We start from the raw sequence: 14,200 nt of genomic DNA on the forward strand, positions 1-14,200 counted from the left end.
AATTTTTACGAGCCAAGGCCTCCTCCTCAAGCATGTGTTAGGATCCCCTTCTGTCCTTCAAATCTTTCTTTAACTTTTTTTACTTTGATTCTTTCAATTTTATTTCGTTTTCATTTTTCATATCTCAACTCATTCAACCATCATTTATTTCAAAATATCAAAAATATCCTCAATAACTCACAAAATATATTTTTTTCCTTTCCCCTATACAGTTAGCGTTCATGCAAGTGGTTATATGAACAGTTTTTTGTCGAGAATTTTACATGGATATTAGGGGTTAAATTTGTTTTTTTTTTTTTTTTGTCTGTAAATTTTCATAATTATCTTTAAGAAACAAAAAAAAAATTCATTTCTTGTCTTGAAACGGACACTTGTCAGTATTTTCTTGGTTAAAAAATTATCTAGATTTTCTAAAATTTCATAATTATCCTTAATGAACAAAAAAATTTCTTTACTGTCTTGAAAAAGACACGTATTTTGCTGATATTATGTTGTATATAGATGTTAGATAGTGCTATCTATCTTTAAGTAAATTGTTTTTCATACTTTCATAAATACTTGGGACAATTTGCCAAATGGGATCTCAGAAGATTGGAATTTTTTTTTAACCTTATTTGTGCTAATATTTGCTATACGATATAATTCAAGAGAAATTTTTTTTCAATCATGATTTCATTTTTATGAGGAATGTTTTGAGAATAAAATTCTAAATACATCATATTAATGTGAAAAAATACATCTTTAAAATCATCTAATAAAAAGATTAAGGTCTAAAATCTGAAAAATCCTTAATTTTATTGCCAAAATTATATACTATCCATTCATAAATATTTAATCAAGCATGAAACATTACAAACTGTTTTGAATTTTAAATCTTAAGGTTTACAATTAAAATGGTTTGACTCATATCATTCATATGTACAGGAGATGAGCATAGAAGAGTCCCCCCCCCCCCCCAAAAAAAAAAAAAATTGAAAACCTATAAGTTGGGTATATATTTAGATTAAATAAATTGAAAACTCTTAAATTTCTTGTCTTTATATGGTAATTTTTAAAAAACTTTGTATTTTATCAAGTTAATTCTTTAATTTTTGTTAGAGTGCTCTATAAATTAACTTGTTTTAACCAGTTATGAACAAAAAAATTTTAAGATTTTTTGACACTCGCCCAACGTTTTATCACGAAAGTTGGATTAGTACCACTAAACAAAAGATTGAAAAAACAACATAATATGTAATTTTAAAGTTTCAATTTCATTGAACTTAAAATTTAATCTAAATGGTTCACCCACTTTTCATAAAAAGTAAATTATCCGGTGCTTGCAATTGCCCCTTCCTTATCCCTTAGGTTTTGGTTCTCTTGTAATAATAATAAAAAAAATTAATTCAGTTTCATTCTTTTAAAGATATATTTTATTTTTTGGTTTTGATTAAAAATATATTAATTAACTTTAGAAATTGATTTATTTATATAAATTTTTAGTTTTATCTATGTATTTTTAATTATTTATTTCTGTAATTTAACTTTAACAATTGACTTATATATATTTTGAGTTTTTTACATTTTTATTTATAAGTTGATAAAAGTTACATTATATGAGCTTATTATTTTTTATAAATATATTGCTTGCATAAATATGATGAAACACCTCCTCATGCTGAACTTAATGTTCTTCTTTAATGACAATGATTTGAATGGGTTTGTAATGATTTATGAATGAAAATGAAACGTTCATGGAAGGCAACAAAATTCTATGAAATCCTTTTGGATTTGGATATAAATGCTGCTTTTATGATGATTTAAATCAGTTAGTTGGCCACTTTAAACCCAATTAATGTGAGACCAAAATGCTATGGGTGCAATTAGAACCCCATTATTTTTGACAGATCATGTTCCTCTCTATAAAAGTTCTGTCATTTATTTCAATTGAATGTAATGATTGGCAAAACATTTAATCACCTAGCAATTTAAAATTCAAGCACATAACTTTGAAGAGGCTTAAATAAAAGCATTAAATTTTAGGAAGAAATTTTTCCACATTTGAGTTTAGTATACTGGATTGGATATTGTTTCTTAAATTCAAAGAATGCTAGGTTGTTCCCTTATCAGTTTCCTAAGTATACATGAAGTTAATGCTGAGTTACAAGTGTTTTAAATACCCAAAATGAGAAAAATATATATATCAATGTTGAAAATAGGATTCCAATCTTACAAGCTAGCTAGTATCATGTTTTAGGTGCTCTTAGAATAAAATGCAAGGATCAAATTATGAAATCAGTCCATGTATAATAATATTTTTTTTTGAAAGAAAACACATTCTAATTAGCCCATGTATAAATAATGATTTGAACAAATATAAGTCATGTACTATTCAAAATTTGAAATTTCAATCCAAAATATGACATTTAGAACTTCACTTTTCATACTAAATTTCTCGTTCGTTTTTCGTTCTCTTTCTTTCTTTTTTTTTTTTTTTTTTTTTTGTAATTTTGCTTTTGATCTTTCGCTTCCAGCTCACGACTCATGAGAACCATTATTTAGCCAAGATCTTGGAGAATTTGCCAGGGTCTCAACCTTTTCATCAAGCATTGATTCCAAAATTGATGCCTATAAAACAAAAATTATACTTACTACTACTCATGTATTTTGATAACATTACATATTATTGTATTGATTGCGATAGATGACATTGCATTTTATGTGCTTCGAACTTTTAAATAAGTATTTTAATAACTTTTTTTAAGAAAATATTTAAATAACTTTTTTTGTTAGCATTTTTGTTACTGACATTAAAGACATTTTCATTAAAGTCTTTTCAGTCTCGTATTAATTTAATTGTTAAAATGCTATTAATTTGAAAAATAATCTTGTATATTTTACATCAATTCTACTTTTATTGAAAACTCTAATCATGATTAATTTTTATGTTTACCTAACATTTACAAAAAATATATATATACACTTTAATATTAAATTTATATTAAATAGTTTTATTCAATTTAAACTAATATTTAAATATTGCAACAATCTCGTTTCTAAATTTTAAATAAATGTACATTTACATAAATTTTTTTCTTAAAAATTAAATAAAATGAAATAATATATTGATTGCATGAAGAGAAGTCAAATATAGATGTAAGAAATATCTGATGTATATAGAAGTGGGGGTTGGGCAAAGAATTTCTGGAGGAAAAGGTAGTGACAGGTTGAGGCATTTCCTGCCCAACCACCGCTTTGTTGCCATCCTTCTTCTAAACTTCAATGGCTTTTCAGGAAATCACAAGTACAAATTCTCAAGAGTGTTGATCATTATTTTCCACCAATACCTCATTTCTTACCCCTAGAGTGAAGGACTTGAGCAAAGAGCTTGCATAAGAATAAAAAAGAATAAAACAAAACCAATCATATAATTTTTTTTTTTTTATAATTCCAATCATGATAAGTAAATGATTTTGTGCATATATATTCATGATAAGACAGAATAACATGACAATTTGTTTTTATTTTTTAAATTGACAAATAAAAGAAAGTTAGTTATAGCTAGTTAAAAAGCATGAAATACTTTCAAAATAGAAACCATAATTTTTTTTATTGATATTTTTTTAATTTCTTCACTTCCTTTTATCGTTTGAATGTAACAAGAAAAGCTTGCTATCCTAAATAGAATGTAATTTTTTTTATACATTTATATTGAGATTTACGAGTTTCGATTTGTATATATAAAAATATATACATTCTTCTTCATTTCATAAATTTTATATTTTCCATCACATTATTCGAAATTTACACCTTCAAACAATCACTTCAAATTCAAATTTTTAGGTGTCATTTTGGAGAATAATCATTGAAATGGTATTTTAAACATAATGTTTTTTCAAGATAAATGTCTTTAACAAGTTGTCATCCTTTTAGAATGGAGAAGAGTGCAATTTATTAGGAATAAAAATGATTTTGTAAACATGAAGATCTTCTATTCTTAACGTGGAAGAAGACAATCCGCCAAAACAAGAAGCCCAAAAGGCTGGCAGTCCACAGCTGATTCCACAAAAGAAATGTCAAATCCTGGAAATTAAGAGGCCCAATCTAAAGCCGGTTTCCTGGAGATAATAATATTTGTACTCCAAAATCCTTTATATATATATTTTTGTTATATCATGTGGACAAAATCTTAATACAAGTAAGGAAAAGGGAGAGGTTTGGTTCAAAATTAGACCCTTTATGTTTCCTCAAACTCTTTTTTAACCACTAAACTAAAGGTTCGGGGATATTATATATCAAAGCATAACTTATTTGTATTAAGCAAGATAATTAAATTTTAAGGAATTTGGATTGCCCTTTTTGAGAATGCTTGTATATATATTTTTTTGGAAACATAAATTTAAAAGAATGAATATGAATTAAATTTGCTATTCAAACAATGGGATGAATGTAAATATTAAATAGAAACTAGTAAAGATTCAACTTATTTATATATTTGTTAATTTTTAACCTTGACATTTTGTTTGTAAGGGAGAAAGAGAGACAAAGAAAATGATAAAGGAGGGTTTTTTTCTTTTTCTTTTTCCTTTTGTTGGTTGGAAAAAAAAACATAGAGGAAATTTTCCATTGAATTAAAAAAGTTTAATCTTAATTTGTTTCCTTACATTTCATTATATTTATTTGTTGTTTTGGATTGAGTATTTAATGTGATATATTATTGAGAGTGACTCACTTTCCATGCATGACGCATGTTTTTCATTTTGGTATATAGTTTCTATCCATTGTTTTAAAACAAAAATAGATGGAAATGAATGGTACTTCTGTATCTTCATTTTCCTTTTGGTTTCCCTTGAGCACTATTTTTTTTTCCCAAAATTTCTAATATAATTTGCCTAACTTCAATTTAGAAACTAAAAATTCCATAGTTTTTATATGTTGGCAAAAGTAAAACTATGAACTAAATACCCATAGAAAGGTTTTTGCTTAACTCTCAAGTTATTCTCTTAATTTGTAAGTAAAACAATTTATTATTCTCATCTACTTTTTACATTTGTATTGATTAAATTTATATTTTAAGATTTGATTTGAGACCATACTATAGTTAAAAGTTAAAAAGTATTAATTGCCACTATATATAAATAAAGTGAACTATAAATTAATATTTTGTCCATCCCAAGAGTTTTTTCTTTTAAATGCAAAATTAATTAGAGTTAAGTATGGCAATTTGAAAAAGGCATAATTCAAATCTTTTTTTTTTCAATGGAAGTGGGAAACTATATATAGAAACATAGTTAACTTAATGTCTCCTCCTAATTTATTTAGTTACCTAAATTTCTTTTGGATTATATTTATATAAAGAGAAGGAGAAGTTCATTGAAGAAGAAAATTCATTTTGAATTAAAAATGAAGCTAGTAAGAAACATGTGCTTCTCCATTTTACTAGCTATGGTGTAATTAATCTACACTATATTAAAGTCTTCACAAAAATGCCAATATTGGCTTTTAATTATAGAAAAAAAAAAAAACAGTAGATCAACCCCTAGCTAGTTTAATCTTTATAGCAAATGTAACTCTTCATAAAATAAAAAAAATTCAACATTAATAATACACTTTTAATACTTCTCATTTTTTGTACCCCTATTAATTGATTTTAGCTCATTAATAAGCAAAAAAAAAAAAAAAAAAAAAGAACTGAACAAGCTTAATTTTAATCTAGTAGTAATTAGTTAATTCATGTGAAATATATTTATCATAAAATTGTTATGAAGCATCATACTTACATAATGTTGATATTGTAGTAAATCACCAAAATTTTATAATAAGAAAAAATATTGATTTAAAAAGAAACTGAAATATAGTGATGTATATTTATTATATTTTTATCTGTAAATTAATGAACAAATATCAAATAGTAATAGAATAACCCCCCTCTGTCTCAAAAAAAAAAAAAAAAAAAAAAAAGCTATGTAGCTAGGATCAGACAGAAGAGTTTACAAATAACAATCTATTGTTGGAGTTGCCTTGCCAAGCTTGAGCACTTCCAAATCATTCTCCAAAGGAGTCAAGTTCAAATCTAAGCACAAAATCCTTCTGCTATGAGATTTCTTCACAATCGGTGCCATCACTGGCTCGTTAGACAAACTCAAAGCACCATGCTGGTTTTCACTCAAACCACCCCTATGCCTCCTCATATGTCCCCCCAACGCTTGCCCGATCGCGAATTCGACTCCACAAATCGAACACTCATGCGTCTTAGGTTTAGCCGGTGGTTGATTCTCCGTTTCGCCATCTGCTTCCGTCTGCTTAGGCTTCTTATGGCTTGCTCGATGACCTCCTAGAGCCTGAAACGAAGGGAACTGCCGATTACATGTTTTGCACTCGAAAACCCGGCTTGGGATGCTATTGTTCATGGCATCTTCATATTTATTGCCTCCTTGTGAGAGTTGCATCAAACAATTTGCCAAGGCTAAATTATTCTCAACCTCTCTATTCGGAAAACTTCTCTTCATGTTTTTTTTTTTTTTTGGTGTGAAAATATTTGGGTATTTGATTTCTTTTCAGAAGGAAAGCAAGTGAAATGAGATTTTAAAAGGGTAACGTGAGGTTTGGTATATTTATAGGTTGGTTTGGGGAGAGTTAGAAGTTTGACTTTTATATATAGTTTACCTTTTGGAATGACGTTTCTGCCCTTGCCTGCTTGTTTCGCAACGGGAATTTGGGGAATAAAAGAAATTGTCTGCCGTGTGGAGTGTTTGAGTGTGAAATCAGCTAGACTCGTTTACACGTCAGCATGACCGAGTGGCTGAGCCAAGCCTCATGAGTTGAAGCGACTTGGAGTCTTTCTTACAAGTTAGAATCTTCAAGTCTAACTTTCTCAACAAAATTTTGTGACTGCTCACACCCAATGATGTATTTCCACGTGTACCCATAGTTTGTTCAGTGTTTGGTGGCTGTTAGTGGTTTGTTGTAAAATTTTACTTATAATAGGTTCATTTTCATGTGAACGTAAGCGGAGGAAGTTAAGGGTAGAGTTGCATGGTTGGTGACGAAAAATGTGCTGGAATAACCTTTTTTTTTTTTTTTAATTCACTTCTTGTCTTAGGTCTTTGGTACAATGCATATATATATATATGGAAGCTTACCATATATGCCAAAAGGTCTTTTACTTGTAAATTGAGTACATAAACTACATATGAATATTTATATTAAGGAATGACGATTCAAATTCATCTTTTTTTAGAAAAAAAAATTGTACTAATTGTTGAATCAAATACTTGGATGCACATAAATTACATATTACATATTTTTATAGATTATAAATTTTTTAAATAGTTTTCTTTCTTATATCATAAACGATGTAATAAGCATTTAAATTTAAGAATAAGCTTCTTATTCAAAAAATTTTTTTAATTAAAGATGAAAAGGATTTGGATCATACTTTTTGAGTAAGATATATATATGTATTTATTAATGAATTAAAATTTTAAAATATTTAGGTCATGTTTGATACACAAGTTATAATAAAATAAAACAAGATAATATTATAAATAATATTAGATTAAATAATATTATCTTATTTTGTGTTTAATATATACAAAAATTATGATAGAATAATTTATTTATTTGTCTAAATTATCTTTCCTCAATATTTATACAATGTAAATTATTAATATAATTTTTAAAGGCATACTTGGATATGTAAATTTAATCTCATAAATTAAAAATAATTCTCTCCACTTAAGAAAGATCGAATAATCTTATACTAAGAAGATATTAATACTTCTTACAATATTGATTATTCTTTTTAAATACAAATCAAATATGATATATGATGATTATTATCATATCTTATATATCAAATATGATATATGATGATTATTATCATATCTTATCAATAATCTTATATATCAAATATGACTTTAAATGTTTTATATTTTAAGTATTTAAGTTAAAGAGAAATTTCATTTCAAGATAAGATTAGAGTTTATGTATAATTTTTCACTAGCTTCATAGAGTCAAAATAGTTAAAACGTAAATAGTGAAATTATCCAATATGTAAAGTGGTTTCCTTACAAAATCTAAACAATACAACTTGTCAAATTCATCAACTTACTTCTCTATTCTTTCGTCATCGCTTATTAGACCTTTCACTAACAAAATGGAAAAACCAATTAATTCAATTTCACAAGAATCTTCCTCTCTTTTGCCTAAAATTGTCGTCTCAAAAAATCTACCATCTTTGCTTTTACTATTAGCGACGACGTCATCTCGAATTCGTGGGCTTTACTCTAAATACCCGCATTACTTTTGAGCTTAAAAGTACTACTTACGACGTGTCAAAAACTCCAAGGGCAAATCTTTTTACTGACCGTATCCTAAAGACAAAAGTTTTTCTTTGTTGGATATTGTTGAGTTTTTACCTTTAAGCTCATGCAGACTGGTTTTTTTTTTTCCAATAAAAAGGCCCTTAATTTTTTAATTTTATTTCTTAATTTAAGTTTGTTTAATTACTGACTTTTGTTAGAAGGTGCTTTGTAGGAAGAAAAAATGGTTTACATTGCATCTCTAAAAAATTAGGTGGATAATCCATTTTCAAAGTTGGTATGCATCACTTAAAAATAATTTTTTTTTGGAGGGATGACAAAAAACAATTGAGATTATTATTTTTGGAATCATATTACTTAATCACATATATTATTATAATACTTGTCCATATTTTCTTTGTAGAAATAAATGAGGAAAGACAGCAATTCCTTATCAAATTGATTTATATTTAGTAGATTTGTAATTCAAATTTTACTACCTATAATTTTTTTTTTTTTTTATTTTAGATTACGACGTACCCAAAAAATTTATATTTATAACTATGTTAACATGTAAAAGAGTAATTTTTTATTCTCGTAGATCCCTAATTTATGTGCAAGAATGCTTTTTTATCTGGTAAAGTATTTGACTTCTTGTACTAGTGTGTATTTACCATATTAAAACAATTGAAAATTCTATTTTTTTTTCCCCTTCAAAGTCTTAATTCTAGAAGAAAATTGAGAGGTTTTAATTTCCAAATTGCAGTGCCGTGAAGTTCAATATACGGTTTAATCTTTAATTCTTATCCGATATGGTTGCTCTAACTTCCAAGTCTATGTTTACTTAGGCCTCATTGTCTTCAAATTGAACTGCAAAAATTATAGAAAATTTCCTTGTTTCAAGCAATCAAATAAAATAAATTTTAGAAAGTAAAGTAAAATTATTGCTCTTGATGATATGAATAGTTCTTGAATAACGAATGTATACAATGTGTACATACAAAAATCAATTGGAAAAATAAATAATATTACTTATCTCTACCAACGCATATCAGTTTTAGAATTAAATAATATTCTGCTTTTTCTTTGAAGAATTAGAAAATGACTCTCATTGGCATGCAACTAAAGGGTGGCAAAATTTAAAGGTTTTTGCTAAGCTTACTTTTGCTCATAAGATAAGTACTTTTTTTTTATTTGTTTTAATCATAATCAAATATTATATCCATATAATAAACTATTATATTATAATCAAATTATAATCATTAAATAATCAACTAGTAAATTATAATATAATTAAACAATCTAATTCACACATAATAAGACTTAAACTTAATTGTTGACTTTTCTTGTGAAGTTATTGTAAAATGATATACATAATGTATGTGCTGGGTGATGCAAATATATCTAGATAATTCTTCAACATATTGTTACTAAAGAAAAATGATAGGTAGAATGTTGATTAAATCTTTTCTTTTCTTTTTTTTTTTTTGTATTTTACTCAATGATAAGGACATATATATCTCTCAACTCGAAAAGCTAGATTCGAATTAATTCCCTTGCCTTCAAAATAATAAAAGAAACTATAATTTTTCTTTTCTTTATTTAATTAGGAGTGCCAGTTTTCTTTAGAAGTGGTAGATGAAAACTATATATATATATAAAACTAATAGTAATTTGAAGACATCATTTTCTCTTAATTTTGTTTGTAGGATTAATATTTATATTAGCTTTTCTTTATGCCAACTTTCTTTCCCTAAGCGTGCTGGCGATGTCATATCCATATGTAATCTTTTAATTTAGTTATTCTTTTTACTTGGAATTAATCCATAATCTTGGAATCAATTCCATAAAAATGAATGTAGCCATCTTGCATCATATAGCAATGATGCCATTTCCCACTCTAATTCTACCTAAATTTGGAACTTTTGCCCACCTATTTCTTTACTGGTTAAATTCAAAAAGTTAAATATATTTTAGAAATTAAACAATTTCTTACTAGAAGCAAAATTTAATGACAACAACCATATATCTTTGTTTTAAAAAATTAGAATAAGTTAATATATCTAATTGTGACAACTTAATTAATTGGTAAGTCGTTCACCTAAATAGTAAAAATCCTTCTTATGAGTAATTTTTCGTTGACATTAATCTTGAATGTTAGAGTGTAAGATACATTAGAATTCAATAACCTATCTATCTATGATTTTATGTAAAAATTTATAAAATAGTAATAGTTTAATTATCAGAATGTGTTAATAACCCTTAAGATTGTCTAGAAAAAAAATTAAGACCAAAAAACGATATGTTGATAGTCCAGAACTCATATGAAACTAATTCTTCCTCTTCCCCCCCTTCTATGAAACTTCCTAATTAGGTTAAAATAGACTTATAACATTTGTGGGGGTTTGTACAAGTGGCATGACAAGAGGAAAATTGCAATTTTTTTTTTTGGGGGTGGTCACAAAGCTTGACTTTCTTTGTACAACCTTCCACACGTTAAGACCAAATTGCCGTGAGTCATAAGACAGGAAGGAGAAATTTTGATTCGAAAAATTAAGTTGTTTTTAAGTTGATGCATGTAACACAAATGTAGGAAACCAAAATTTCATGTATTTTGGTGGAAATTTCCCTAGCAAAGAGACCCATTCAGCCAAATTTGAGTTTAACTTTTTAAGCCTTTTGGTCAAGTACAAGTGGAGTAGTGCTTCTTTCCTTGTCATTATCATCATTTACTGGACCATTTATTACTTTGAAATATTTTAAATTTGATATTCCATGTTCACGAAATAAATTTGGACACTAACACTATGTTTGGTAAAAGAAAAGAAAAAAAAAAGGGGGAAAGAGAGTACTGGAAAAGTAATATTTGTTTTTTTTCTTCTTTTGTTAGGTAAGAGAAAAATATAAAAAAGAAAAGGAAAATATATGAATTTGTATCTTTTCTTTTTCTTCAAATTTAATCATTTCAAATTGAGAGAAAAACATTCCTTCCACTTCAATTAAATAAGTTATTTACAAATTCTTTATTTTTCATCTTTAACACTAAACACAAGATAAAAAAAAAAAAAAAAAAACTTTTCTTCCTTTTCTTTTTCAATTTTTTCTTTCTTCATCTTCTCCCTTCTCAATATTTCTTTCCTTCCAACCAAATATAATGTAAGTGTTACCATGGCAAGAAGTTGATAGACATATTTTGGTTTTTATTGACAATATGTGTCTTTCCATATTAATAGTCTTTTAGTGATTTTTAGTGGCAACACATGATGCATGTTTTCTTTTTGTGAAAGGAACATATTACAATTAGTGCTACCGAATAAATATACAGTTATATATAAGATAAAAATTGCTTTTCTCATGCTATATCTAAAAATTTAAATAATCAATAATTCAAGTTTGGTTTGATGCTAGTTATGGTTTTTAAAAGATGTGGAAATTTAATTTGAAATTTTTTATATTTAAAAAAATTATTAGCATTTGCTTACCAAGGCATATTAACTTATAGACTTATATATAGTATAATAATTACTAAAATTAGTCTTTTTAGGAACATTATGAGAAAATGTATATTATATAGGTTATCTATGAACCGAATTTTTGTTTAGAGTAGGTGAGTGTCAGACCCTTGTTTATTTGAGCAGGCTAGCCAAAAATTTGTGTATATCATTTATAGCAACTTAAAAGCAATCAAAATAATAATAAGAGATTAACAAAGAAAGCTATCTAGCTAGCTATTTTTATTAGTATTACTATCAATAAATTAGGGTACTCAGCTTGTGTTCAGCATGCATGTATTAATATTAATAATTATTTTTAATATAATTATTAATAAAAGTTTTAATTATAATCGAATATTATATTTATTACTAAATAATCAAACAAATAAATTATTCAATAAATGAGAACATTATTAGATAAACTTAATATAAAATTAAATCAAACCTACACATAATAAAACTTGAACTTATAATCTCAAAATTTTATGGCTTTTTCATTGCTATTAAGCCAAGACATCATTGGCTTAATAATATTCTTCTATTCAATGACTTGAATATATATATATATATATATATATATATATATCTTGAGTTATAATAAACAAAACCAAGAAACCCCTAATCATAATAAAAATTTCTAGGGAAATTTAAAATTTCTTAACAAGTGATGTACCGGGGATAGAAGCTTTTATATTTTCTCAACTGACAATTTGCCGCTTTTAATTTACAGCTGATGTAAAACTTTCTTGAGAAAGATATACTAATTATAATCATATGATAAAGTAGTGTTATTTTATGTTTGTTAAATTTTAAATTTGTTTGTGATTTTATATTTAAATTAATTTACTTCATTTATTGTTAATTAATTTTAAATTAAATACGGAACATCATTGATAATGTCACATTAAATTGACTTCAGTGGCTGGAAACACAGCATTAATTTAAAAATAAGACATTTTATTTTATTCTACTAGCTAGGGGCATCGTTCTATAAATACAAAATTTGCTAGCTACGGGTTTAATTTCAAAATTTCAATGCCGTGTAACTTCAGTTCAACACCTACTTCAATCTTTATCTTTGCTTGCTAACCATGGAAGTCATTTACTCCTTATTATCTTTCTTATCGATATTTTTCAAAGCTAATTCTCTAAATTTTATAAAACGACTCTTAATTACACTTATATAAATTTTTATAGATTAAATTTACACGCGATATAATTGTATGTGAAAATGAAATCACCTAATTTTAAATTGTGGTCACTTAGATGAATAATTTATAGCATTAATCAATCAGAGGTTAGAACTTTTGATTGTTGATTACCCTCCAAGTGAGCTTGACATTCTTTGGCTGAACTGATAGTCAACCTCATGTAGTAATTGTACGAACATAATTTCAGTTTCTTGTTAAAGGAATATGCCAAAACTCGAAGACGACTGCTCATTTTGTCTCTCTACAAAGCTTACTTTGCTCATAAGGTAACATATAAACGAAATAATTATCAATATCCGTTGACTTTATTGGCGACTTTAATTAAAAACAAATTAATTAATAAGCAAGCTGGAAACTTAAATCATTTTCAATGTTAAAATCTTAATTATTTACATTAATCAAAGACTTTGATTACATTAAGCAAAGCCTAATTCACTCAATAGAATTTTGATATAAAAATTTCTCCTTAGTAATTTCTTGGAAAAACCCCTTTATGAGGTTGAAGAGAGGAAAAAAACTACAAGAAAACATGCAATGAGAGACTAATTTCAAGAAAATCTTCACCTTTAATTAGATTTTTATAGGAATGGGCTTACATATGTTGCACATAAATTTATATTTATATTTGGTTTAATACTTACCTTATAGTTTTTCTTATTTTAATTAGTAGATTAATTATAAGGCTCATTGGGTAGCTGAAGAGGTGTGTACAATTTGATTTTTTTTTATTAGAAGGAAAACTTGTTGAATAAAAAAAATTACAAATATATACATAAATATCCACTCACATTTAATTTGGTTTTGATTTTCCATTTAATGCAAAGAGTGCACCCACCTCCTAATTTCTAATTTTGGGATTTTTTTTTATGGTTTTCAAGAGGGAGACAAAGTCCTATTACAAGGGGAGGCTTGAGTCAAAATCAAGCCTTTATGTTTTCTTAAAGGTTTCTGTGACCACTAGATCACGAAGCGGAAGACAATTTTGGGATTTAATATTCTTGTTTTAGAATGCTTGATTTTACAAATATAAATCCACTCATATTTATTTTACAAAACAAAAATATACATAGAGCAAAAGTAAGAGGAGATTGCCGTTACTGGGATTAATGGAAAAGAATGTTCAAAGTACAATAAAAAAGTCTCATTAGATGTGAAAGGAAAGGTTTGGTGATAACAAAAACGGCAGTCTGGTCGCTGCACGCATAACATATTC

General features: G+C 26.5%; 1 pseudogene; it reads right to left on the reverse strand.

Annotated features, from left to right (window-relative positions):
* Nucleotides 1-5,814: 5,814 nt before the first annotated feature.
* Nucleotides 5,815-6,590, reverse strand: LOC111294237 (zinc finger protein ZAT12 pseudogene; annotated as a pseudogene).
* Nucleotides 6,591-14,200: the final 7,610 nt, after the last annotated feature.

This window comes from Durio zibethinus, chromosome 14 (assembly GCF_047325235.1).
Source record: "Durio zibethinus cultivar Kanyao isolate XHJ-2024 chromosome 14, ASM4732523v1, whole genome shotgun sequence".
In the NCBI taxonomy this organism is placed as follows: domain Eukaryota; kingdom Viridiplantae; phylum Streptophyta; class Magnoliopsida; order Malvales; family Malvaceae; genus Durio; species Durio zibethinus.